This window comes from Camellia sinensis, chromosome 10 (genome assembly GCF_055761805.1).
Source record: "Camellia sinensis isolate YWXY chromosome 10, ASM5576180v1, whole genome shotgun sequence".
NCBI lineage: Eukaryota > Viridiplantae > Streptophyta > Magnoliopsida > Ericales > Theaceae > Camellia > Camellia sinensis.
The window spans coordinates 35,390,256-35,418,083 of record NC_138970.1 but is presented as its reverse complement, the minus strand read 5'-3'; positions in this window follow the sequence as shown (position 1 = coordinate 35,418,083).

The window sequence follows — 27,828 nt, the reverse complement described above, 5'->3', positions numbered from 1 at the left end:
TCACAAATTTAGATGGGCCAATACACTTTTTTGGACGAAGAGTTTACAATTTTGAACCAATTAGATATATATTTTGTTGGTGTGAATAAATTTATACTTGAAGGCACACTACACAATTCAATTTCCACCACACAAACATATTATAGGTATAAAAAAAAAAAAAAAAAACAAGGATAATTTTTTTGGAAATAGGATTTCTGAATAAATTTTTTTTGTAAGATTTATTAATTTAAATAGTAGTTTAATAATATCATAATCATAAATATACAATAAAAAAATATACTTTAATTAACCATGATAACAATTGAGAAAAAAAGTGCAACCATGAATGAGCCACAACATTTGATTTCTATAATGAACCTCTATCTAGTCCAACTTATTATAATCCTTTAAAAAGACAACACCAAAAGGGGCCTTTATAGTTTTTAAGAATAAACTAAAATAAAAAGTTTATAGGATTGAGTTTAAGAGATACATGAATGCATGGAAGGTGGGATGTATCTCTACTTTTCTTTTCTTTTTTTAAGGGCTAATTATAAATATATCTCTTGAGATTTGATTAAAATATAAATGGTCTCTCTGTAGTTTTGGAAATTAAATTCGACTCCCTGAGATTTTTAATTTCATAACAAATCACACATTTTATTAATAAATCATCAAATCAATTAACAGTTTTTAATAATGTTAGAAATATATTTCAATTAATAATTTAATTAATGTTATTATTGTGTAGGAAAGCAATTATGAATTTTATTTTTTTAGTTAATTATGTTAAATATAAATTCTGACAAGGGATATTTATAATTTTTCAAATCACAAGGGACAATCTATACTTTAAACAAATCTTAAGGGATGTATTTATAATTTACTCTTCTTTTTTTTTTCTCTCCTTTTTTTTTAATTATTATTTTTAATGTTTTTAAGCAAGTAGGATATCAGACACATGACAAGTAAGAATATGCCAATGTTTAGATTATATTTTGAATAAAGAAATGCTTTGTATTAGGGAAAAAATATTTTTAAAAAATTTAAATTAGATGTGATGTGAGTTACTTTAGAATATACAAAATTTGATAAATGCATTTGAAATGCCAAATACTTTTCTGATTATTGTATTTTTCATGCATAGCAATGCCATTTTATTAGAAAACTAATATACCAAGATGAAACAAATCCAAGCAATATTTTTTTAAAGAAGACAAAAGTAAATTAGACCATGCTAAGTGTTATTCTATTTGGATCTCTAATATTGTTCTATTTTGGTTTTTTTCCTCAATACAATCAATCTAAAAAAACTCATTGTATCCTAAAATTGTGACTTAAAAAACAAGAGATAAGAAGAATTCGAGCTGAGGGACCGACCTCTTAGACCAAATATGCTTTTTATTTTTTATTTTTTTTATATGTAGATATTCATCGACTATTTAGCACACCTTTAACGAGCGTGGGAGAGGTGGATATTTTATTCTATATTCTAATATTTCTTTATAAAAGTTTGTTTTAATCAAATTGATTCATGGAAAGAAATTAACTTTGTTTATGAGATGAGATGGATGTTTAGTTTAGTACTGCAAAACTTCTCCAAGTTGAAGCCTCCATGCCTGTTGTTAGTGATAAATTTTTCATAACATTTCATGGTCATTGCAACAAAAATGGCTATGTTTAGTGCAGTTTATAAAGCTGCTTATATAGATTTTTTTTTTATTATTATATATATATTGGAAAATCTATGCTAGAATATTTGTTGTGATTTCTACTTATAACATACTTAAGCCATGTTTAAATTTAGAAGCGAAAAATAATTGAAATAGGAGCCTAATTTTCTCACATTCTAGATCCAAATTAATAGAATCCAGTTCCATTGACTACAATATTCTTAAGCAGCAGATGAAAAATAGAAAGAAATATATGACTAACGGAAAAGAGAGGCACACAATCATTTACACTTTCAAATAAACACATAAATAGAGTGAATATATCTTTGGTTCACATATTTATGTGGGATCTGCACACTCACTCTCCCTCTATAGGTATGTGTTTTAAAAATGTAAATAGACATATTGTAGCAAAGTTGTATGCCTAGTAACTGATAATACAAACAACTACACATCTTGATGGGCATGGCCTAGGAGGACGCAACTCATGATTGCTATGAATTTCTCAAACAATTATTTAGTTAGTTATCATCATAAAGCTCAGAACAGGCCCAACACTAAATTTGATAAAGAATCCAGAATAGTCAAACCCGGGCACCAGTTGGACACGTGCCAAATAAGAGTCCAGCCATGTAACAGACAAAGATTCTTCAAAGTTATTGAATCTACGCGCCAAGGCATTAAATGTAATAAGACCTCTCACTCTGGAGAATGGTGAAATGGCCATGGTCGACGGCAAGCAGGTGACAGGCTTTCGGCCAATGAGACAACATGAATGAACAAGGAAATGATTAACAAGAGATATAAGGAAGTGTGTGAGTGATTTTCTAACCACACTGCCCGCTTAGTAACCAGCTGGAGAGCACCGGCAGAATAGATGGCACCTGGCTGACCTCCAACAGAAAGAGAAGATTCCGGCGGTGGTTCGTTCACCCGGAGGCACTCCGACGATCAAGTCAGTATATCTCTCAAAGATAAATCAAGTGCTAAACTCACAAGTTTGAGTATCAAAAGCATAAATTGCGTACCTTAGACCCACGGAAGTGCCTCTCTTTTATAGTTAACTCAATCCTAGTCCCACTAGAAGCCTGACTTCTATGGACTCCAATTCAGTACTTACTTTGGATTCCTCAATAGATAAAGATAAACTCCCTGAGAGCTTTATCCTCATCTTGACTAAGTCTCCTCTTCATTCTAGGACTCTTGTCCCTTATCCGTTTATCTCAGATTCCGATGTCTTCGGAGATAACCTCGGCATAATGACCAGGACACGTGGCACCTCGGCTGACACATCGGCGTCACCTTGCCACGTGTTGGTACTCAGAAAATATATCCCCACAACTGCCCCCTAGGTTCTATTACCTCGGCATTTTGAGGTGATGGAACCTATATCGGTACTTCCTTCTGTACATCGGCTAAAGAACTCCTCAGCCGAGATCATTCATTTCAGGCCGACATGTTTTCTTCAAAGAACAAGAATTCCAGTGAACTCTTTAACGTGTGTGAGCTGTCATGTATCATTTACTCAACCGTTTCATTCACGCGTCTCCACCTCATTGGACCGTGCCCATGACGCGCTTGCAAGCCGTCTTGCGTCTGTGGGCGTCGTCTGACGTATGCGTTGTTCCAGGCGTATTTAATGCTCCGTTTTGCCGCCGTTTCAAATTTTTGACAAAACCTTTCCCCCTTTCTTCATTTTTTCACTTTTGCATTCGATTTCTCTTCGCTTTTTCTCTCTCTAGCTCTTGAATACGCCATTGCTTTAGTCCCAAGTTCTGCAATTGTCTTCATTCGTCTTTCTGGTGAAGCTTTCGCTACTCTGTTACTCCTGTAACCATCGTCTGACTTCGGCGAACCTTATTCCGACCTTACTTCTTCTGGTAAGCTACCGTTCCTTTTGTTTTCAATTCTGTTGATATTCTTCATTACTTGTTGCCATTATTGTTTCAAATCTTCTGAATCACATATCTGAACATATTTATTCAAATGGTTTTGATCTTGCCCATATCTTGAATACATACTGTTCACCACTTTGTTGTTTTCTTGTTACTGTTCTTGACCCTTTATTTCTCGTATTCTTTATGCTCCTGATATCCCATCCCTGTTCTTGATTCTAAAGCACGTCGTTGCCTTTCTGTCTTCTAGATCCGTGCCTTCAACCCTTGCTTTCATAGATCTAGATTTGGGATTTGTTGTACAGAACCCATAATTTAGGAAAAAACTGGAACTAGTACTTTACCTAGGTTTTTGCCGAGGTCCCATCAATAAAAATGTAACAACCCGACCCTCATATGTGCTTGTGATATATGTTAGTCCTTTATTCTGTGCTGTTAAATGCCTAAGATGAAACTGTACAAGAAAATAAGTTCAAGTAACTATGTTGTAATGCCTTGTGGCATGAATTGTATCTGTCAGGAAGGAAATGTATCTGTTACTACTAGAACGATAAAGTAGAAATGGAGGGCCTTAGCGGCTTAATAAGTCAAAATTGATCATATATTTGGAACCAGCATAATTTTTAGGTAATATTAAGCACTTCTGTGAAATTTTAATTTTCGGATGTGTAAACGATTGATTTTCGTCTTATTCCCTCTTTATAGAAATATATATGTGTGTTCTTGGTCATTTGACAAACCAAGGAATTCATAACTCTAAACCTAAGAATTGAAGGGTAGAGAGAGAAGGTCCTCAAGAAGGTTGAGATTTGGGCTTAAGGTATGTAAATGTTTGTCTAATTTTCATCCACAACCCTTCTTGTCATAATTTATGTGAAGATGTTTCTATAATCATGTACCTAAGAGTTGGGATTGTGGTGTTATGAGTATGGGAAGTAAATTAGCAAAATGACCTTACTTTGCATGTTTTGATTCAATTTGAACTACCCATGAGGCTTTACTCTACTTCTTCAATTGACTTGTTTGAATTCAAGTAAGTGGCATGATTTTATGTTTATGTATTGAGATGTGAGAATTGGAGTGAATTTAAGTTATGGATTCATGATTTGATTTTTACTCAAATAAAACATGTAATTTGATCCTTGTTCACATGTATTCATATGCTTTGAGCTTATATATTAGTAATTTAAAGCTAGATATTTAAGGCCCTAAACATGTCTACAAGAGGAGGAATTGTGCAGAATTTTCGGACTTTTTGGTGCAGAATCACCGCACGTGCGGGGCCTAAGGCCGCACGTGCAGGAACCTCAGCCGCACGTGCGGGAGTCACTGCCGCACGTGCGGGAAAATGGCAAAATTTTGGACTTCAACACTGCAAAAAAAGCACGTGCGGGGCCTTAATGTCGCACGTGCGGGAGATCCTAGCCGCACGTGCGGCTCAAGTCGGAAAAGTTGGGATGCTCCGTTTTGCGTGTTGGGTCCTCTAATGTTGTCAAAACATGCAATTTATATTGCTTGAATGTTCGTTAATTCAATCAAAGTAAGTGAACCGAATGTTGATTTAACAAGGATAAAAGGGACTAATGTGATTTTTCGTGTGTGTAGGAAACGCCTCAAAAGGAAGTGCACCGACACAACACAGTGAGTAATAGTACTTCAATGTACCTCTACTCAGTATTTATTTTTATTGACGTTGTGACCCTTGTTGAAAGTATTGTCATATTATGTATTGACGTTATATCTTGACGTTACGAACTTTACTATCAAACTTGTGTTGGCATGAAATGATATATTTGCTATAAGTGCTTCAATACGAAATTGTGGAAACATTGAAAAAGGTTGTGAAGTTGCATACATCTTATGTGAAAGCTTGTGACTAATGAAATGTATCAAGGCAATTGTGAACTCGTGAACCAATGTGGCTTAGAGCCATTTGTGAATCAATGTGGCTTAGAACCATTTGTGAATCAATGTGGCTACGAGCCCTAATGTGAAACTACGTGACCAAGGGTCAATTGTGAATTGTGAATCAATGTGGCCAAGGGCCATTTGTGAACAATGAAATTATGAGGCCAAGGGCCGATGTGTGAAATATGAATGATACTATTGTAAGCTTGTGAATCAAAAAGAACCAAAGGGCTATGTGATGGATTGTAAATTATGAACCTAAGGACCCTTTCCGAATGTGTGAAGTTCTTAGGCCAGGGGCCACATTATGACAATTATAAATCGATTATGTTGTCCCAACAAGCTGTACAGAGACAGACTGATTACATGATTTCAGCATTAATTATGTTACAAGCATACCAGTACTATTGTTCACTGAGCTTGGCTCACCCTGTGTTATGCCTGTTTCTGTAGGTGATCAACCAGGAGGTCGATCTTAGCTCAGCATCGTCATACTTTTGTAAGCCTAGGCACAGCCAAGCTTGGTGTCGAGACCCTACTTTTGTGGAGTTGCTAGATAATGGCTTACACTTTTGATATTGGCTTAAGTTATTATGTACTTAATGATTTTGTTATATACCCCACCTCGGGGTTGGATTTGTATATGCCTGTAAATGACTAACTCTCAAATGTATTTTGGCTTTTGGTGTACTTGTCCTATGAAATGTTTATGATCCTGGCATGACTTAGTAGCTCAATGGATGTCATATTTTCTGGTTTATATCACTTATTATTATAGCTTCCGGTCAGGCCCCTCTTTGGAACCAGGTTAAGTGTCCTTTTCTGCTTAGGTCATGCCCAAACTTTTAGGGGCAAGTTAGGGGCGTGACAAAAAAACATCTTATTTCTAAATTTTAACCCTTCTAATTCAGGCTGGTATCATGAGTATGTGGAGACATAGGGTAGACACCCCGACTAAACTTGAGTACTTTAGGCAAGAGTTCTCCATTCCTGCCGATGTCCATTTGAGGCTGGCTGGAGATGATGACTCCATCATGCCCACAGATGATTCAATGCCCTTTCCCATTGTGGCTTTCACTGAGTGCGGACTCCGGCTTCCACTCAACATCCTTTTCGCGAGATTCTTCACTACTATAAGCTGAACCCCATGCAACTGGCTATTAACTCTTATCGAGTGATCCATGGTGTCATTGCCTTAGCTAAACAGGAAAACGCTAGAATCACCTTAGCCGATATCCAGTACTACTATACCATCTTAATTTGAAAGAAAAATGCTACATTTATTACCTTAAGCCGAGGTCTACAGAATTCAAAATCGTAGCCGACCTCCCAGACTCCAACAAGGGGGCTGGAGATGACTATTTCATTACCTCGGGAAATTGAGAGTTTGCTCCAGACGAGGACATCCATCTCTACCCTCTTCCTCGATCAGTTTTAGAGGGCAAGGGTAAGAGCCTAGTATTCAGCTTTGCCTGTTTTCTTTCAAAGTCTTAAATACTTTGTCTATTTCTGACGTCAGTTCTTTTTGCAGCTGTTCGTAAGCCACCGAAAAATTTTCGCCAATCCTTTGTTCCCAGCAAGGATTTGAAGAAACTTCTGGATTTGCCAGTCCATAAAAGGAAAGCGCCTGTGTTTCTCAATTTTATTCCAACATATAAGTCAACTTTGCCCGATGTTCCCAAAAGGAAGAAGAAAAGCCTTTCTCCACCCTCTACTACAACTCCATTGACTGCATCCACATCACGAGCAGATCAAGGATCAACATCCGACCCAGCTGATCAGCCATCAACTTCGGCTCCATACCTGGTCCCAATATCCGAACGAAAACGTCGGCGACGACTTGTCCGTACTTCCGAGATGGGCCGCCCAAAACCAGTTGCAAAAGACCTCTTAGCCAGCATTCCATCATTTGTTGACGATCAACCAGCACAAACCCAACCTCCACCGAAGCCGAAAAGAATAAAGAAGGCTCCACCAAAGGCTAAGATAGCTCAGGTTGAATCTGAAGACACCTTGCCTATCTCAAAGTTGGTTGAAAATGATAAATCTCAGCCTTCTGCTGGGAAGAGGCGCTCTGAGTCTCAACCACCAGAATCCCAAAAACCAAAAAAGCTGAGGTCTTCTTCTGCAACAACCTTAGGATCAAAAAAACCTGATGCCCCCTGGGCCTCCTCAATTACTCTGGAAGACAAGCCTGTTATGGTAAGTGACAGTGCCGAGGATATTAATGTCGGCGTTGCGCTCAGCACTGCTCTGCTGTTACCAGGCGATTTGGAGCGAAACGCCCAGTACAGTGAGTATGAGAATTACGCTCTAATGCTTCAACACTCCGTTCAGGTAGATGTCTTCTATTTGGTAATTCTCTTCTTTCTTTCTCTTTATTTCGTACTTTGAATATTCTCTAATACCTCTGTTTTCTTTCAGGTCATCCAGCATGCCCACTCTTTCTCAATGCAGCCTTTTGAGAATCGGGAGAGGCTTGTCGAGATGAAGAGGGAGTTTTCTGCCCTCCAAAAGACCAACAAAGGTCTTCAATCAAAGATGAAAAAACTAAAGGACCAAGCCAAGGCTGCAATCAAAGCTCAGACTAATGCCGAAGAGAAGGCTGAGGCTGCTGAGGCTATCAGGAAAGTGGCTAAGTCTCAGAAAAGAGAAGCTGAGGAAAAAATGGTCCAAGCCGAAAAGGAGCTTCAGGAGGCACTGGCCACCAAAGAAGCCGAAATAAAAGACGCCGACAAGAAGGCGCATGCCCAAGGCATGGCCGACGTCACAGATGCCTACGAACAACAAGTAAAGGAGGCATGCAACAAGGGTTTCACCCTTGGTTGGATGTCTCTTCTGAAAAAACTTAATGTCCCAGAGGACTCACCACTGAGGAAAGCTGATGCCATTCCTCTTCCATTCCCTCCACCTCCTCTTCCAGCTCAGTCCGATGAAGATTCAGAATCTGAAGATGAGGAAGAGGATGATGCCTTGGTGAGAAAAGCAAAGGAGGCTACTGTGTCCAAGTCCCCTTCTCAAAATGAGCAAGTCCTAGACTTAACTCAAGACGAGGAGGTTGAGGAGGTTCCCAAGGAAGTGATTCCTCCAAAGGTATCATCGGATTCACTTCTTGCTGATAAGAGTATTGATGAGATCCTTGCCCAAATTGATGCTGAGATCGTGGCCGAGAAGGTGGCCGAGGTATCTTCTCAGCAGTCCTCTGACGTCCAAACCCAGCCTGCTGCCAATGTTGGGGAATCTTAGTTTTAATGTCATGTCTTTTCTTTTCTTATCTTTTGTACTCTTGTACTTCTTTGTTTCTTTAGACGATGTAAGTTTTGCATATGGCCGATGTGCCTTTTTTGTGAATGCTAACTCAACTTTCTTTTTCTGAATGCTCGTATCTTTGTTTTCTTCTAACTGCTCTTGCATGATTCTATACTTAGAATATTTTGCATGTCTTATATACTCTTCCTTCTTTATGCAATCTTCTCGGGGTGACACACCTCGGTTATGCCACCTGACGATTTACCTCGGCAAGTACTTGTCCTGTAAATTGTTTACAAATTTCAATAAGGATTAACATATACTGTTTTAATTCTATTTTGTAAACTTTTCTCAAGTTATAACAAGTGCCAAACAATGATTTTGGTTTAGCTTCAATCTTGTAAATTGCTACAAATTTCAACAAGCGTTAAGCATTACTTCGGTTTAACTTCAACTCGTAAATTGCTACAAATTTTAACAAGTGAAGATAAACAATAATCTCAGCTTAACTTCAACTTGTAAATTGCTACAAACTTCAATAAGTGAAGATAAATAATAATCTCGGCTTAACTTCAACTTGTAAATTGCTACAAATTTCAACAAGTAAAGATAAACAATAATCTCGGCTTAACTTCAACTTGTAAATTGCTACAAATTTCAACAAGCGTTAAGCATTACTTCGGTTTAACTTCAACTTGTAAATTGCTACAAATTTCAACAAGTGAAGGTAAACAATAATCTCGGCTTAACTTCAACTTGTAAATTGCTACAAATTTCAACAAGTGAAGATAAACAATAATCTCGGCTTAACTTCAACTTGTAAATTGCTACAAATTTCAACAAGTGATAAACAATAATCTCGGCTTAACTTCAACTTGTAAATTGCTACAAATTTCAACAAGCGTTAAACATTACTTCGGTTTAACTTTAACTTGTAAATTGCTACAAATTTCAACAAGTGAAGGTAAACAATAATCTCGGCTTAACTTCAACTTGTAAATTGCTACAAATTTCAACAAGTGAAGATAAACAATAATCTCGGTTTAATTTCAACTTATAAATTGCTACAAATTTTAACAAGTGTTAAACATTTTTGTCTTATCTCTGCCCCCAATGTGAACCTAAGTTCCACTTGGGTTCTCATTATTCAGAAACAACATTATGCATCTTATATCAATTCACAAGTCTTGGAGAATTCTGCTAAGATTTTATTGATGACGTCGGCAAAAAATAACAAGGAACATCTAATGATAGAAAAATTTCAAATTACAAGTGTTCTAGGGCCTTGGCAATGCTTTGCCCTCATTATCTTCAAGCCGGTATGCTCCATTACCCAATACCGAAGTAATTCTGTAGGGTCCTTCCCAGTTTGGGCCAAGCTTGCCCTCTCTGGGATCCTTCTTGTTGCCAACAACTTTTCTTAGGACTAGGTCGCCGACCTAAAAATTTCTTGGATTGACCTTCTTATTGTAAGCTCTAACAAGCTGTTGCTGGTATGCTGCGAGCTGAATTGCAGCTTTCTCCCTTCTTTCTTCCAAGAGATCTAGATCTCGGGCTAGAAGTATATCATTAGTCCTATTCTCTACTCCCTGTGTTCTGATCCCTGGGATGCCGATCTCTAGTGGGATGACTGCTTCTGTGCCGTAAGCCATGGCAAAGGGGGTTTCCCCTGTTGATCTTCTCGGCGTAGTCCGATATGCCCAGAGTACATTGGGCAACTCGTTTACCCACTTTCCTTTTGCTGCCTACAGCCTCTTCTTTATCCCATCCAAAATTACTTTGTTGGATGCTTCTGTTTGCCCATTGCTTTGGGAAAAACTTGGTGTTGAAAAATAGTTCTTTATCTTGAATTTCGCACAGAAGTTCTTGATGAGTTTGCTGTCAAACTGCGTTCCGTTGTCGGCAACTATTGCTCTTGGAATGCCAAATCTAGTGATGATGTTTCTCCATATAAAGTTCTTGACATCCACATCTCGAATTTTGGCAAGAGGTTCTGCTTCTATCCACTTCGTGAAGTAATCTGTTGCTACCAGCAAGTACTTCCTTTGCCCAGTTGCTTGGGGCAACTGCCCAACGAGATCCATGCCCCATTGGGCAAATGGCCATGGACTGGATACAGGGTTCAGGTCAGCAGCTGGCTGGTGTATCAAAGGTGCGAACCTTTGGCATTGTTCACACTTCTTCACGTAGGCTTCTGCATCTTTTTACATGTAGGGCCACCAATACCCCTGGGTAATGGCCCTGTGAGGTAGTGATCTGCCTCCAGCGTGGCTTCCGCAAATCCCTTCATGAATTTCATATAGAAAATCTTCAACCTGCAAAGGGTGTACGCACCTTAAAAGGGGTCCAGTGAAGGACCTTCTGTAAAGATGTCCGTCCGTTGTCAGATTGAATCTTGTCGACTTCAATCTGACCTTGTGTGCTTCCTTATGGTCTTCTGGCAGCTTTCCTTCTTTTAGGAATGCAACAATTGCATCCATCTAGCTGGGTCCCAAGTCCACACACATTGCTTCTTGTTCTGTGATCGGTGGTTCTATGCTCGGGCCTGATAAATAGTCAATCATTATTGTCCTTGTTTTTCCAGTTTGTATTGAACTTGCCAAGTTAGCCCATGCATCGGCGTGGCTGTTATCATCTCGGCTAACTTGAAGAAGTCGGCAGTTGCGAAACAAGGCTGCCAGCGTAATGACTTCCTTTGCGTATGCCGACATTCTCTCATCTCGGGTTGCAAACTCTCTTGTTGTCTGATTCACTATAAGTTGTGAATCACAAAAAATCATTACCTCATCTGCTTCTGCTGCCACTGCCAGCTTTAGTCCTGCAATCAATGCTTCGTATTCTGCCTCATTATTTGAGGCCTTGAACCCTAATCGAATGGACTGTTCCAATATCTCCCCATCAGGAGATATTAACACTACTCCTGCCCCCGCTCCTTGCCGGTTTGAGCTCCTATCGACAAACAGGCCAAAGGAGTCGTCGATGTAAATGCTGCAGGGTCTAAGTTTTTCCTTTCTTTGTTCTTTTACCTTTGGCTGGGCTTCTCCTTCACATTCCTCAGTCCATAGGAAGTCCGTGGCCTTCTTCACCAGGTTGAAGAAAGGTTTATATTATCTGAGCTTTGGCTTATGAACTTGTTTAGGGTCGCGGCCCTTCCAGTAAGCATCTGAACCTGTTTTGCCGACGTCGGGCTTTTCAGCTCTAGGATGGCCTTGATTTGATCTGGGTTGGCCTCAATGCCCTTTCTTGTTACCAGGTACCCCAAAAACTTACCTGATCCAACTTCAAATGCGCACTTTGATGCCTTGAGTCGGAGCCGGTATGTTTTGAGTATATCAAAGACCTCTTTTAGGTCGGCAAGATGACCCTTAGGTTCCTTGGTCTTCACAACCATGTCATCGATGTAGACCTCCACTGTTTGGCCAATCAGGTGTTTGAACATCTTGGTTACCAACCTTTGGTAAGTTGCTCCTGCGTTTTTCAACCCAAAAGGCATTACCTTGTAACAGTACAGCCCTTTCGGGGTGATAAACGCTGTCTTCTCCTCATCTGGGAGGTACATGGCTATCTGGTGGTATCTCCTGTAAGCATCCGGGAAGCTCATCCTTCCATGTCCAAATGTGGCATCTACCAACTGGTCAATCTTGGGTAGAGGAAAGTTGTCTTTGGGACAAGCTTTGTTCAGGCTTGTAAAATCTATGCAGACCCTCCATTTACTATTCTTTTTCTTTACTACCACAGTGTTTGATAGCCATGTCGAATAATTGACTTCTCTAATGGCCCTGGCCTCCAGAAGTCTGTCTACTTCCTCCTCCACTGCTTCGACGTGCATCAACGTCGGTCTTCTGGCTCATTGTATTACTGGTTTGGCTGTCCTGTCAACGTTCAATTTATGGCATGTGACCTCGGGGTCAATGCCAGGCGTTTCATAAGGCGTCCAAGCGAACACCTCTATGTTTGCTCTCAGAAAAGTTTCCAATTCTCTTTCTTCTTCTTCGGCTAAGCCCGAGCCGACAAGAAAGAAGCGTTCTTCATCATCCTCCTGGACGAGGACTTTCTTCAGTGCTTCTTCACTCTTCGTGGCTGGCTCCTTGCCGACATCCTCTAGGACCTTCATGTCCTCGTCTTCAATCTCTGCCTTCTCCGGTTCTCGAATGTTGCAAGTGGATTTCATTGCTGCCATGGAGCAATTCTTTGCCTGTAGTTGCTCTGTTGGGAACCGTAGTAGTTGATGCAACGTTGAGGGAACTGCCTCCATTGCATGCAACCCTGGCCTTTCCAAGATGATGTTGTAGGGTGAGGGCGTGTCAATCACCATGAATTCTGTCTTGATCTTCTTAGTGTCGGCTTGTACTTCCAAGCTTGTTGCCCAGTGGCCACGTCGGCGTTCCATTAAAGCCGACCATCGGGCCATGGGACTGCTCCAAGTCATCAGGATGAAGGCCCAGCTCCTTGTAACATCTAACATACATGATGTTGCAAGAGCTGCCTTAATCAATCAGGATGCGTTTCACTTGGCACTCCCCAACCTGGAGGGATACTACCAAGGCATCATTATGGGGATGCTGGACCATCTCTAGGTCGGCTTCAATAAAGGCTATCGTCGGTCTCTGGCATTCTTCAGGCCGAGGTCTTTTATGTCTGACCTGGTTTACGTGTTGTAGGTGTTTTACTTTCTGGGTCTCCCCTCGTATGTCGTTTTCGTTCACCTTTGAGTGAATTACATTAACCACCCGTGGTCCTCCTGCCTGTGGTTGCTGTGCTGGGGGAGGCGGAGCTGCTGGTGCTTGAGGCAATCTTGTCTGTTCTTCCCTTGTCCTGGCCTCATCGACAAGGTCCCTCAGATGGCCTTGCCTCACCAAGTCTTCTAAGTGTGCTTTTAGGGCTCTGCAACCCTGAGTTGGGTGCCCTTCTTCATTGTGGTAAGCACAACGCCTATCGACGTTTCTTCCCATAAATTCCCCTGGTGCTCTTGTCGGTGCTCTGAAATAGGGTTGGTTTCGTATTTGATCCAGAACTTTGTGGACCGGGATTCAAAACACAGTCGTCACTGCCTGTTTAGCCCTCAATTCTGTTTCTTGTTTGATCGATCCATTATTACCTCGGCATCGTTTCGGCGAGCCGTTTCCTTTCTCCTGCTTTGTCTCTTTGTTTCCCGACGTATCCTCCTCGACTCTGGCGTACTTCTCGATTCTCGCCATGAGTTCTTCCATGCTTTTTGGCAATGTCTTTGCTAAAGACTTCCGTAGTGGGCAGTCATCTTTCAGTCCGTTCTTGAAAGACACTACCGCCACCTCTTGGTTGTATTCGGGTATTCGATTGAACACCTCGTAGTACCTTTTTGCGTAGGCCCTAAGGCCTTCATCCTTGGTGATTTTTAAAGCCATCAGTGCGTCAACCCTCAAGGGCTGTAGTTTGTTCGTCACAAACCTAGCCACAAACATCTCGGCCAGGCCTTCCCAAGTCTTTACGCTTTTCTTCGGTAGTTTATGAACCAATCTGATGCAATCTCCCCGAAGGATGAGGGGAATACTTTGCAGAGCAACGGCTCGTTCCCACTATATAATGCCATTGAATTCAGGTATAGCCTAACGTGAAAGTTAGGATCTGACTTACCATCATATATTTGGAATCTCGGCATACTGAATCTCTTTGGTGCTTCAAATTTGTCCAGTTCCACCGAGAATAATGTCCTCGGCTTAACCGGGAAAGTTACCTCGGCTTCAGCGTTCTGTTGCTTCCTGTTGAGGTAATCTCTCAAGTCTTCTTTACTCCTCCTTGGAGCTCGGCTATCTTTGGACATCAATCTTTTCGGCACACTACTTTCGGCCTCATGGTGGGCTCGTTTTGATCTTTCTCCATGGGTTGTGTCAAAGCAGAGTGCCTGCCCTTGAACATGCCAATGTTTTTTGGGCTCTGGGTCTTTCGTGTGATATGTCCTTCGGGACTCCTCTCGTCTCGGCTCCTCTCGTTCGACTTCCCTGGAAGGTCGGTAAGAGTGCCTTCCGCTCCTGGTGTGCTGAGGGGCTTCGGGGATTGTTTTCCTCCCTCCCTTTTGGGTATTAGTTGCTGGAGTCGGCGTGTCCTGCAATGGGTACGGTGGCTGCATGACATTGTTTTGTATCATGAAGTTGACGACCGACTGCAGGTCTGCCAACTTGTTTGCCAATTCTTTTACTTCTTCATCCCTCCGCAGGCACCTATCCCTCCATACCTGGAGGTTATCTTCGTTATAGTACTTGCTTTGGTCTGTCTTCTTCGAAATGTCGCCCTCCTGGCCGACGTCTTTCTCTCTGTGGCCCTGGTCACGAGTTTCTGCATTGTGGTTGTCTCCTTCGATATCAAGGTCGATTGGTCTGCCACTCCCAGCAGGAGTGTCGTCCCTATTATTTTCCTTCTGTCCGTTACTGGCCATCTATTCTTCTATTTTCCCACAGACGGCGCCAAATTGTGTGAGTGATTTTCTGACCACACTGCCCGCTTAGTAACCAGCTGGAGAGCATCGGCAGAATAGATGGCACCTGGCTGACCTCCAACAGAAAGAGAAGATTCCGGCAGTGGTTCGTCTACTCGGGGGCACTCCGACGATCAAGTCAGTATATCTCTCAAAGATAAATCAAGTGCTAAACTCACAAGCTTGAGTATCAAAAGCATAAATTGCGTACCTTAGACCCACGGGGGTGCCTCTCTTTTATAGTTAACTCAATCCTAGTCCTACTAAAAGCCTGACTTCTATGGACTTCAATTCAGTACTTACTTTGGACTCCTCAATAGATAAAGATAAACTCCCTAAGAGCTTTATCCTCATCTTGACTAAGTCTCTTCTTCATTCTAGGACTTTTGTCCTCTATCCGTTTATCTCGGATTCCGATATCTTCGGAGATAACCTCGGTATAATGACCAGGACACATGGCACCTCGGCTGACACATCGGCGTCACCTTGCCACGTGTTAGTACTCAGAAAATATATCCCCACAGGAAGCTTCTGACGAACGCTTGGTAACAAGTAACTCTCTCTCTCTCTCTCTCTCTCTCTCTCTCTCTCATGTCGAAACCTTTCTATTAGATTTGTTGTAGGTGTGATCAGGAAAACGAAGAATAACCAGCCTGTAAAATACTTTGATCAGTTCGATATATACCCGACCGACTAGACTGCATTATCAGATCTAATAGCCATATCTAAACAAACAAACAATAAGATTAGATCAATAATCATTATTACACCCATATCTTTCCCAATAATGCACACAAATATGTTTTATCCATTACCCAAAAATGTACAACAAGGGTTGATGAAATAATGTTGTACTATAGGTTCTTACTATATTTATTATGTATTTTTATGATAATTGTTACATAATTTTTTAATAGAATTATAATAATTTGTGATTTAAAAATGAAATTACATATTTTTGCCGTAATATTACATATTTTTTTATTCAAATATTTTTTAACATTATCACAAAATGTATAACCCTATTTCTGAATCACAAATTGTCATAACTCTATCAAAAATATATAAAATATTTTTCATAAATACGTAACATCTACCATAAAAATATATAATAAGATTGCATATACTATAGCATGATCCTGTTTTAAGTGAGAAAAGCCATTGAAAGGGGCCAAACTTTGACTATTTTTTTTAAGGAAAATGTTTGGTAGCTCAAATTTTTGTGGCTTAAATGGCTCAAATCTGTCAAAACGACGTCGTTTTACACTCAAAATCTGTCAAAACGACGTCGTTTTGACAGATTTGAGCCATTTGAGCCACAAAAATTTGAGCTACCTAGTATTGTCGTTTTTTTAATTAACTGTAACTGACACTTAATTCTAAACATAAAAATGAGATTGAGGGAAGAAGCATAGAAATTGTCTTCAATCTTTTCAAGTCCTTTTCATTTGTTGTGTTGTGTGACTAACGTTTGAAAGGAACATCTATAATAGTTTAATTTCATTTTTTTTTTTAATCTTCACCCTTGGTCCCCCTCAAATCCTTTTATTAATAGTAAACTCCCACTAATGCATCAATTGATGTAGCGAAAGCGTGTAAAGAGGAAGGTAAAATAAAATTTTGAATTTAAAGAATGAAGTAAAATCTTTCTTTACACGTGTTGATTTTCAATACGAATGTCAACATTAAAGACATTAATAACTGATTAATTTACGCTAAATACTCATTAATTGGAAGAGAAAGGAGAGAGAATCTCGAAATTTTGTTAAGGGAAAATTCCCAATAATCCTACTTTTTCCAATCAGGAAAAATTCAAATTTTGAATTACACAGAAAGTATGTTTGGCGAATTTGTTTATTTATTTATTTTTTTGATTTTGAATTTAACAAGTAATTGATTCACACATAATACTCAATAGTTTAAAGAGAAAGTGACTCAAAAAACTATGAATGGAAAATTACCAATAAACCCTATTTTTCTCTATAAGAAAAAATTTGTTTTTTAAAAAATACATAAACTTGTTTGGCAAAGAGTTTTCAAAAATTAATTTTTTTTAAAAAAAATCTACTATTTAAGAAATATCAAAATTTTCAAGTTTTCAAAAATAATTTTCACAAAAAAATTACTAATATAAATGATGTGTATTTTTTAACTTTTTGTTGTTTTTATTTCTAAAAAATATAATTAAAAGGAGCTTTCCCAAATTTGGCTTTCTAACTTATATTTATTAGGAAAATGATTTTCCCCCCGAATTTTTCTTCCCCAAATCTCCCGACTGCCCAAAACGACGTCGTTTTAGGCAGTTTTTTTTTTTTTTTTTCTCCTTATGTCTGAAACAGAGGGAGAGAAACAGAAAGAGGGAGAGAAGAAGAGGAAGAGGGAGAGAAAGAGAAAGAGAATGAGAGAAAGAGAAGAGAGAGGAAGAGGGAATGGAGTCGCCATCGCCTCCGCCTCCGCCTCTATTTTTTTTTTTTTCAACCCCTTTTTTTTTAAGATCGATCGCAGCCCCTCCCCCTCTCCTTCCTTTTTTTTTTTTGAAAATGTGTTGATGATGATGATGATGGTGATGTTGATGAAGATGGTTGATGATGAAGATGTTCTTTTTTTTTTTTCTGGATCTGAAGATGATTGTTGATGATGATGATGATGATGTTGTTGTTGATGATTTTTTTTTTTCTCTCTCTCTCTGCCACTCTCCTCTTCCTGCTTTCTTCTTCTTCTTTCTTCTTCTTTTTTGATTTTTCTTCTTCTTCTTCTTCTTCTTCTTCTTCTTCTTCTGCATTATTGAAAAAAAAAAAATCAAAATCAAAACGACGAAATAACATCGTTTTGAATTTGGGGGAGTCGGGGAAGGAATGATTCGAGCTACGTAGCATTACTGTATTTATTATTATTAGGAGGACTTAGTCAAAACTCCTTCATAATAAAACTTTAATACAATAAGGGCAAGTATAAAAAAAATTCCTTATCAAAATATACTTAGTGAGTAATTTAATATTTTAAACTTTAAAATAATATAATTTTTTATCTAAATATCAGTTTTTAATAAAATTAATATTTTTAAAATCCTCTCATCAAGATCTATCAAATAAAATCGATATTGACTATGAAATTCTTAAAAATTAAAAAAAAATACTGTTAAAATTGGCGTAAACAATAACGTGTTACTTTGATTCACATTAACATATTATTCTAATTCACAGTAATATGTTACTATTACAAAAAATAGAGTACTTACTAGATGAATCAACTAAAAATACACATATACAACCATTTTAAACTTGTGTAAAATAAAATAAAAGCGTTCCTCATTAAAAGAGTTCTGTGAGATATATATATATATATAACTAAAATTTAGTGATCTCCTAAAAAATTTCAAATCTTCAATCATAACATCTCATTAAACTCTTTCATAGGTGACATTTCTATTCTTCTTTGATTCTATTTTCCTATTTTTTCTCTTTTTTATATATTTTATTTCACTATATATATAATATCATATGGATAAGATATTTTCAAAATATTTACAGATAAAAGACGAGTTTGACTCTAATTCAAATTCTTTCATCAAATTTATATCATACTCAAAGATAATTCAAAAAAAAAAAAAGTAAACTATAAATCTCAAAATCTTACTTCCATGACAATATGAAATTAAGCAAAAATATTAGAGAACATAAGAACCCTGCAGGTGATTTAACTAATGCTGCAAGATTTTTCTTATGTAAAAAGAAACACATGTTTGAAATCTCATATTATGTTTTTTTGCTTTATTTTTTTTTTGCATATATATATATATATATATATTTGTTTTAGTTTTAGTTTATTTGGTGTATTTATTTATTTTTTCTTCATAATCTAAGTTAGTTGTTGAAATTATAATAATGTAGTAGATGCGCTTATACCTCCAAAATTTATTATTCAAATGTTTAAAATTTTACAAGTACAACGTACAGGAAAAAAGTAGCAATGACAACGAATGGCTAAAAGATCAACACAAAGAGTATTGTTTTGCAATGCAGTTGGAGTTCACACATTTTTTTAAAGAAAAGTTGTACCAATCGAGAAGAATATTTGGAACACATTCACGAGTTTGAAAGAAGGTTTTGTTCAATCTCATTTATTTTTTATTATATTTTATTCTTCAATTATATTAATTTATGTGTTCAATTTTGTTGTAATATATAAGGAGGGCACTCAATTTAAATCTAGATGTAACTATACTTAATTATGTAGTAGCTCCAAATATTTTTGCTTACATTTTTATTTTTTTTATTTGAGATCTTCATGAGTTTAAATTTGTTTTCTTTACATATATGTAGTGAGTACATTAATTAAGTAGAATTAAGTTTTTAAATGATGAGTTTCTCTTTTGCAATAAAAAGTCTTTTGCACAAGGGAACATTTGAAGTACAAGATTGGATCTCAAAATCCCTAATAAATATACAAATAAACTACTTTGTTTTCAACTCATAATACTCTTTATATATATAAAAAAATATATACACTAGCAGGTAGCACACGTGATGTGTGTGCAATTTAGATAACTAATAATAAAAATAAATAATAAAACATTTAATATCATAATATGTGTGTTGTTTTAGTGATAAATATATTCTTAATGAAACCTAAGGTCATGGGTTCAAAACTTGCTTACGTTGTATATAATAATTTTTTTATTTTAGCATATGTAAAGTTCTCACATGGTATGAGGAGAAGAAGGTTTTACTAAACCAATTTAGGCCTTCACTTGATAATAGTATACATATATATAACGAAAACCAATTGTAGACAGGGTCATTTGGATCCTTCGAAGAACTAAAACTCAATATACATGTATTTTTACTTAATTAATATTTAATAGTTAATTTCAATTACATTATTGAATGTCATGTAATTTTTAGACAGATTGGATTCAATATGTGAATATCTCAATAAAAGTTTGGTTAATTTCTTATAAACAAAATTATCATTCAACTATGTTTCTGTTGAAATTATAAACACATTACATATTAGTAATCAAAATTTTAAAACTTAATTTAAATAAATATGTTTTATGTATTTAGACAAAATTCATAGGTAAATTTTTTTTCTATGATTGTTGAATTTTATATTCATGGGTCATTGCTAGAGAAATATTAATACCATGAGCGTTCTATACTTAAGAATTTATTATTTAAAATAAATGATTATATTATCATATAATATAAACTAAAAATAAAACTAACTAAGATGTTAAAAAAAAAAAAAAAAGTGGTGCCATTTTATTTTTTTATTTTTATTAGTAACTTCAAAAGTTGTTGAAATTTATAGGTTATAGACACAAAACAAATTTTAAAAAAATAAAAGGTGATCCTTAAATTTTTTTTGTAATTAAATAGTTTTAGAATACAAAAACTGTTAAAAATTATAGGTAGTATATACAAAATAGAATTAAAATTTGTATAATAAAATAACATAAATGCTTATTTTTTGACTACACAAAATTTAAATTTTAAAAAAAAATAGAGATGGCATTTAACTCTTATATAATTTTTAAGTTACCTTATTTTTGAGATATTTTTTTTATGCAAATTTTTAAAAATTATAAGTGACATTTCACTCTTATCTAATTTTTAAAATACTACTCTCTTTAGTTCTACTATTATTAGAGTTATATTAGATTTTGTTTTTCTTATCAAGTTTGTCTTATCTTTTTTTTGAATTTTTAAATTTCAACTAAATTTTTTCCAATCTTCATCTGATATTTATTAAATTTCTCTACCTCATTTTTTTTAGGATTAATCTAAGTTTCTCTTTTTATATTCTTATAATTTATCTTTAAATTTACACTTGATTTTTTTTAATCTTTATCTTATATTTATAGGATTTATTCTTGCTCTTGATTTTCAATTAAGTTTATTCTTTTTCTATGATTTATCTGATTTTCACTTTCTATGTGATTATAGTTTATCTTCAAATTCAAACCTAATTTATTTTTATTTTTATTTTTATCTTATATTTATAGAATTTCACTCTTACCCTTCTTTTTAAATTGAGACCAATCAAATCTATTATTTAAGTACCTATCTAAATTAATATCATAATATTTAGTTATTGGCCTCATTTGGGAAGTGGCTATTTTAGTAAGCTATTTGGCTATTTTAGTGGCTATTTTAGTTTTTGTGTTTGGGAAGATGAGATGATTTTTTAGTTGAGTTATTGTATTGAAAAGTGTGTTGAAATGATGTTTAAATTTAAAATGATAAATTTATCCCTAAAAATATATTTTTTTAAATTGATATCAAGGGGTAAAATGGTAATTTATTTATTGATGGGACAATGGTTGTAGCTGACAGTGTAGGCACAGCCTACACTGCCGGTTGTGCAGATTTTTTTTTTTTTTTTTTTTGAAAAAGGTTGCAACAATGTTGCTTTTAGGCTAATTTGTCAAAATAGGCTATAATAGCCTTATTTTGTGCTTCCCAAACAGCGCCATTAATTTTTAACATATTTAGCATTATTTATCACCTTTTATTACTTATCCGTGCATAGCACGAGATACTACTAGTATATATATATATATATGCATGGGCAATGTTGTCTAAGAAAAAAAAAAGAATTTTACTCTGTTATTTCTCAATTATGCACCTCCTACTTGGAGAGTTTATGAAACAAAATAAATTAAATTATTTTTTCACCAAATAATGATTCTATAGAAAGGTTTTGACTAAATTTCCTTTATTATTATTATACTATTGGGAAAATGTTTTCCAGATTCCAGTGTTCTTGGACTCCTTTGATTCTTATCTCATTTGCCTACTTATTTTTCAGAAGTAAATAATATACTTTTTAGGGCATCCACTTCCTTTATTTGCATGGTTTTTGTTGGGACAATCTCACATCGCCTGAGAGAGACACTTGCAACCAACTTATAAACATACTGGCCCCTCCACCTTGTAAGAGGCTTTTTAAAGCCGTGAGGCCGACGGGCGTTGTTTCGCTACCTCGCTAGAGCGGACAATATCTTACCGGGGCGCGAGAAACCAGTCATGTCAGTTTGGTGGCCCATGCAGGTCGTCCGGCAAACTCTCCCGCTGTTCGCCGCCCAGTCCGCTGGGGGGTTATGTTGGTGCAATCTCACGTCGCCTGGGAGGGACACTTGCAACCAACTTATAAGCGTACTGGCCCCCTCCACCTTGTAAGAGGCCTTTTAAAGCCGTGAGGCCGACGAACGTCGTTTTGCCACCTCGCCAAAGCGGACAATATCTTACTGGGGCGCACGGGCGTCGTTTCGCCACCTCACCAGAGCGGACAATATCTTACCGGGACGCAAGAAGCCAATCATGTCAGTTTTAGTTTGATGACTATTTACTAAAATTAGACCCCATTTGGCAAGTAATTTTTTTTAATTAAAATATTAAGTAAAAAAATCAATATATTTAGAAATAATTTTTTACTTTACAAAAAAAAAAAAAAGTGTAAAAATAGAGTGAATGAGAATTTTTTATATGAATTAAAATTTTTTTTTTACTTTTTTAACTAAAATAATCATTTATCAAACTACCCCTAACTAACCAAGATGTTGTTGTTCAAATACATGGGAAAAGTCCATAGACCCACCCAGACCCACCCAGAAAATTCTAAGTGAGTGGTTACATAATGGAGATTAATTTGTATAATATGAAATCCATGTAAAATATGGTGTAAATTAATTTCTGAATTAATAAGGATGAGTTTGTAGTATTACTTCGAATATATGCAACTGTATAGTGAACTTTACCTCATAATGACAACATAAATATATATGAGTCCTGCTACAGACCCCCACTGGGGGTCGACCCCCAGTGACGTGGCGAACAGCCATTCGCCAGTTTTCTTTTTTTTTTTTTTTTTTTTCCTTTCTGGCCAATCACCCACAGCCACGTGGGCTGGGGGTCGCCCCTCACTGGGGGTCCCCCGCATTTTCCAATATATATATAGAGCATCTCTTCTACACATTTGAAATGACTAACCCACTCAGTATAAGCTCATGCTTAAGGAATCTTAACCTATCTATATTCCACATTGGTGCACCATTTAACTTGTTTTAATTTAGTTTTTTGGGTACAAAGATCTTCATGGATCTAACACTTGCATGATTTTAAAAGGAACATGCTGACCACTACAGGATGGATTTGTTCCATAATATTCCTTACAACTTGCCAAGCTTCTTCCTTGTGTTGTGCGGTGAATTAGGTTAATTATTCAGTAATCTTGAATTATCATATGATATTATTTATATAATGTTCTTAATTAACGTAGCAATTTTATTTTAATTTTTCATTTATGTATGGGACAATGGCTTTATTTGGTGCAACTTATTTTGTAAGCTAAAAGATCATAATCAGAAAGTATAAACTGAAAGCACTCATCTCTCAGCTTCTAGATAATAAGCTTTTTTTAATTATTTCTACCTCATAAACAGAAATTGCACTAAACAGTTTGACACAAACTCTCAGATTAAAATAAGTTATAATCAACTCATTTAAGCTACAGCATATAGAGCCAATAACACACTTGTTAGAAATATCAAATGGGCAATGACACATTGTGCTTTGGGGCTACTGGAATTATAAAAAAATAAAATAAAATAAAATAAAATAAAAATTTGCATAGAAAGGCGTCTAATTAATGGAAAAATTTTAGAAATTCTCGACCAATGAGAAACTATAACACACAAAATAGGTTATTCTCTGTCTGTTAACTATCTAATAAAGATGAGTTAGCATATTATACCCGTAAAATTTTCTCTACATTATTGGTTTGGAGCACCACGTATGGAATGTTGTAGGAAAAGAGCCAGTTTGTTGGGTGGAGTTATTAGGAATCACATTCCTTCCATGACCTAAGAGAGCATAGGAATATCTCAAATTTTACCAGCTTCCATTTGTAAAGGAATGAAGAGATGGCAAGAAAAAAAGAATCTCTGTAGGAACAGTGGGTGGAGAATCATTCTTAATAGAGGCTGAAACTTCTTACAAAAGAGGCTCAATTGGATATATATGGCTTTGAAAGTGTTTTTAGTGTTGCAAGAAGTTTGAGCAAGACTAGTACCTTAAGCATATAGTCTCTTTGTGAATTTACCATATCCAACCCATCACACTCAGTCCATTTCAACATGCTCTAAATGCTTGGATGGCGCAAATGAAGAGACGTAATGAGAATCTCATTCCACGTCTCCTTCAAAGAATGTCCCATTCATTTCTGTCTATTTTCTAAATGTTCCTATGAACAATATTTGATTCTTATTATTCCCAATAAGATTGCTCGATGACAAATCGTTTCTTTCAAAGAATGCCCCATTCATTTCACTTACAACAGTCCAATTAGTTCTCTGGGTGAAAAAACATTCGACATTCTATCTTTTTAAATCATCATTTTTGTTATTATTTGACGTACAATAAATTTTATATATCTATAAATATTTTGTATTTTGTTAACTAAAAAGATACGTCTTTGCATTATAATTAGCTTAACAATAAATGCAATCTTTTTTTTCAAAGCACACATGTTGGAAATTTGACGAGAGCAACAGCCCCACCCCACATGGGTGCCGACTGCAAAGTCCTAATTAAAGGTTCAAAAGTAAAATGTATACTATTGAGGACAATTCGAGTTGCATTAAAAATTGGACAAGTCTATATCCATCCAATTAAAAAATAGGTTGAATTTGGGTGGACTCACATAGATATGTGTTCGACCTGCTGACCATATAAAACTTGACTATCCAATTCTTTCATACGTATCCAAATCTCATTTTTAAAAATTAAGTTCATTGTAAATATCAAATAAAATCTTTATTAGTACTTAATAGAATTTCAAAGCAATTATCAAATAAAAGCTTTTTGCGAACTATTATTGTGTAATCACAGGATAAAAAAAACTCCTTTTAAAAAAGATTTCATGAATTTGGAAAGAGAGTTAGTGGAAGGTTGAGCAAATTTTTATTGGGTGATTTTCTTCCTATATTAGCCTAACTAAGTTTCTTAATTGTGAACTCTGGCATTGACAACTCGCACAATAGGCTAGTGGTAAAAGATTACTTTAGAATGTATATAGGAAATCATAAATGTATTGTTTCCCATCATTTTAATTAGTGTAAGGTAGGTTTGGATAAATATGAATTTTAAATTAATGAATTTAAGATTAAATAAATAAAAAAAATATTGGAAGAATATAAGTTAAGATACAAGTGATATATATTTTTGTAAGTAGGAAAAAAAATCCTTAATGTGATATCAAATAACTATTTTTATATGGTTATTTTAAATTCATAAGATTTGTCAATCTTTAATTTGATGGTCCTTTAGTAGCATTGCATATATGGCACCGTTTGGGAAAAAGGTTTCCAAACTTTTTTGGCTATTTTAGCCAAAAAAAGAAAATAGGCTATTTTAGTCATAACAAACAAAACATCACATCCAACCCATAAACATAACACTCTTCTCTCACAAAAAAAGTCAAAAAAGCCAAAAAAACTCTTCCCAAACTAAGCTTTTTAGCCCAGGCTAAAATAGCCAAAAAAGTCAAAAAGCCAACCAACTTCCCAAACGGAGGCATAATGGTGGTCTTCAAGCTTTTAAATTTTTGTTATCAAAAGGTTATATCTCAAAATTAAATAATAATAATAATAAAAATAATAATTCTAAACAAACCTGACTTATAAAAGTAATACATTTGATTGAAGAATTTGTTACTGTACTCTTGAACCACACCCAAACTAAGATCATCGTTTAAATTCTATCAATTTTGTTACGTATACAAGTATATGTTTTTTTATTGCATTTTTTTTGACATCTATCATAATAAGAGTAGGGTCATACTGTGAACCCTACTCTATTGTGAAGGAACAGTAGAAAAGATGGTGAAAAAATTAGTATCTATAATCTTTTTGAAATTTTGTTTCCACATCATTTTCTTGGGCCTCGCCTGAATTCGGGCTTGTGATTTGGACTCTGACCAGACCAGCACAAGGCCACTGTCCAGGCCCAATAAGGTTTATACCCAACTTGAGAGAGAGTACGTGATGAGAGTGGAGAGAGAGAGAGAGAGCAATTTATGCTACATATCTCTTAATTTATAATTATTAAATGATCTTTAATAATGTACTATTGAAATTAGGTTTCACATAATGAAATATTTGATAAATTAAAATTTGAACACATTATTAGGGATAATTTTTAGGGATGATAAATTAGATATTTCAAGTATTTTTCTTTAACTTTTCATCCTTATAATAATTGTTGGACTAGATAATTATTTTAAAAAAATATAATATTGTTGTGGGGGGTTTTTATAATCAAATTTGTGTGACAAATTTATTCATATCAAATAAATTGTGTATTTTATATAATATAGTATAGACTTGTAGAGAAAAAGTAGAAGCTAGGAAAAAAAATGAAGTGAAAGATTTGTTTTGGTCTTGTTGAGTTAGGAAAACAAGAAGAAAAAAATTGAATAGGTGTTTGTTAAATATAAATTTTTTTTTAAATGATATATATATAATAAATTTATTTCCCTTTTTTTTTCAAAATTTAAAATTCCAAACGTAAAATTAGAATATTTGTGAATTGAATGGAGAGGCAGTTTGATAGTAAATTATAAATAGGATCATATGTGGACCATTCACAAATTTCTGCCAAAACTCAGATGATTTACGAAATTGTTTTGCTTGTACTTTTTATGTGAGAATGATGATTGGAGTCACAACAAACACAATACATATTAGTGTTGGTAAAGAACCCTATTGGGATGTTTGATTATGAGCTTGTTGAAAGTTAAATTTTTATTGTTAGTATATTATTATGTTTAGCTTTAATAATTAGTTAGTATATTATTATGTTTAGCTTTAATAATTAGTGTCCCCCCTTGGTTTATGCTTTCGGTGCCTCAATTGGCATTCTATGTTGTCTTCTCCTCTCTATAAAGAGAGTGTACATCTCTTTGTAAATATATACAATTACAGAAACAATTCAGTGTCTCTCTCTCTCTCTCTCTATTCTCTCTCACTCTCTCAAACTATTATTTCATGGTATCAGAGCCTAGTGTTACATTTCTAGCAATTTTCGATTTTGGTGTTTAGTCCCGTACACAGTGGCACTACATCAAACCGCTCGGAATTTCCTCACGATTCCAACGGCACCAAGCCCGTTCTCAGAAAATCTTCCACGCGCCCACACGCGCCGCCTTTGTCCTCTGCGCGTCACCACTTCCGCCACCACTCTCACACGCGCTCGCACGCGCTATCTGTTGTTGCTCACTTCCGCCACGCGCCCACACGCGCCCACACGTCTGCGGCTGACGTCAGCCCTGCCTCTCTCGTACGCCGCGCCTGCTACTGTACGCCTCTCGTGCGCCGCTTCACTAGTGTGCACCCGCGTGCGCCAAAACCGCTACCGTGCGCCGCGCTTGCGCCTATCCGCTACCGTGCGCCGCCGCCTTCCTGCTAATGTGCTCCTCCCTGCACTCTGCTAACGTGCGCCACTGACATCATTGCTGACATCATCTCTGTCCAGCATACCTTTCCTTGCTATTTTCAACCTTCCGGACTCACTGGTACACTCTGTTTTACCTAATTTTGCTCCTACAGGTCTATTCCTATTACTTTAACCCTACTCAATTAGTATTATGGATCGTCATGATGACTCCC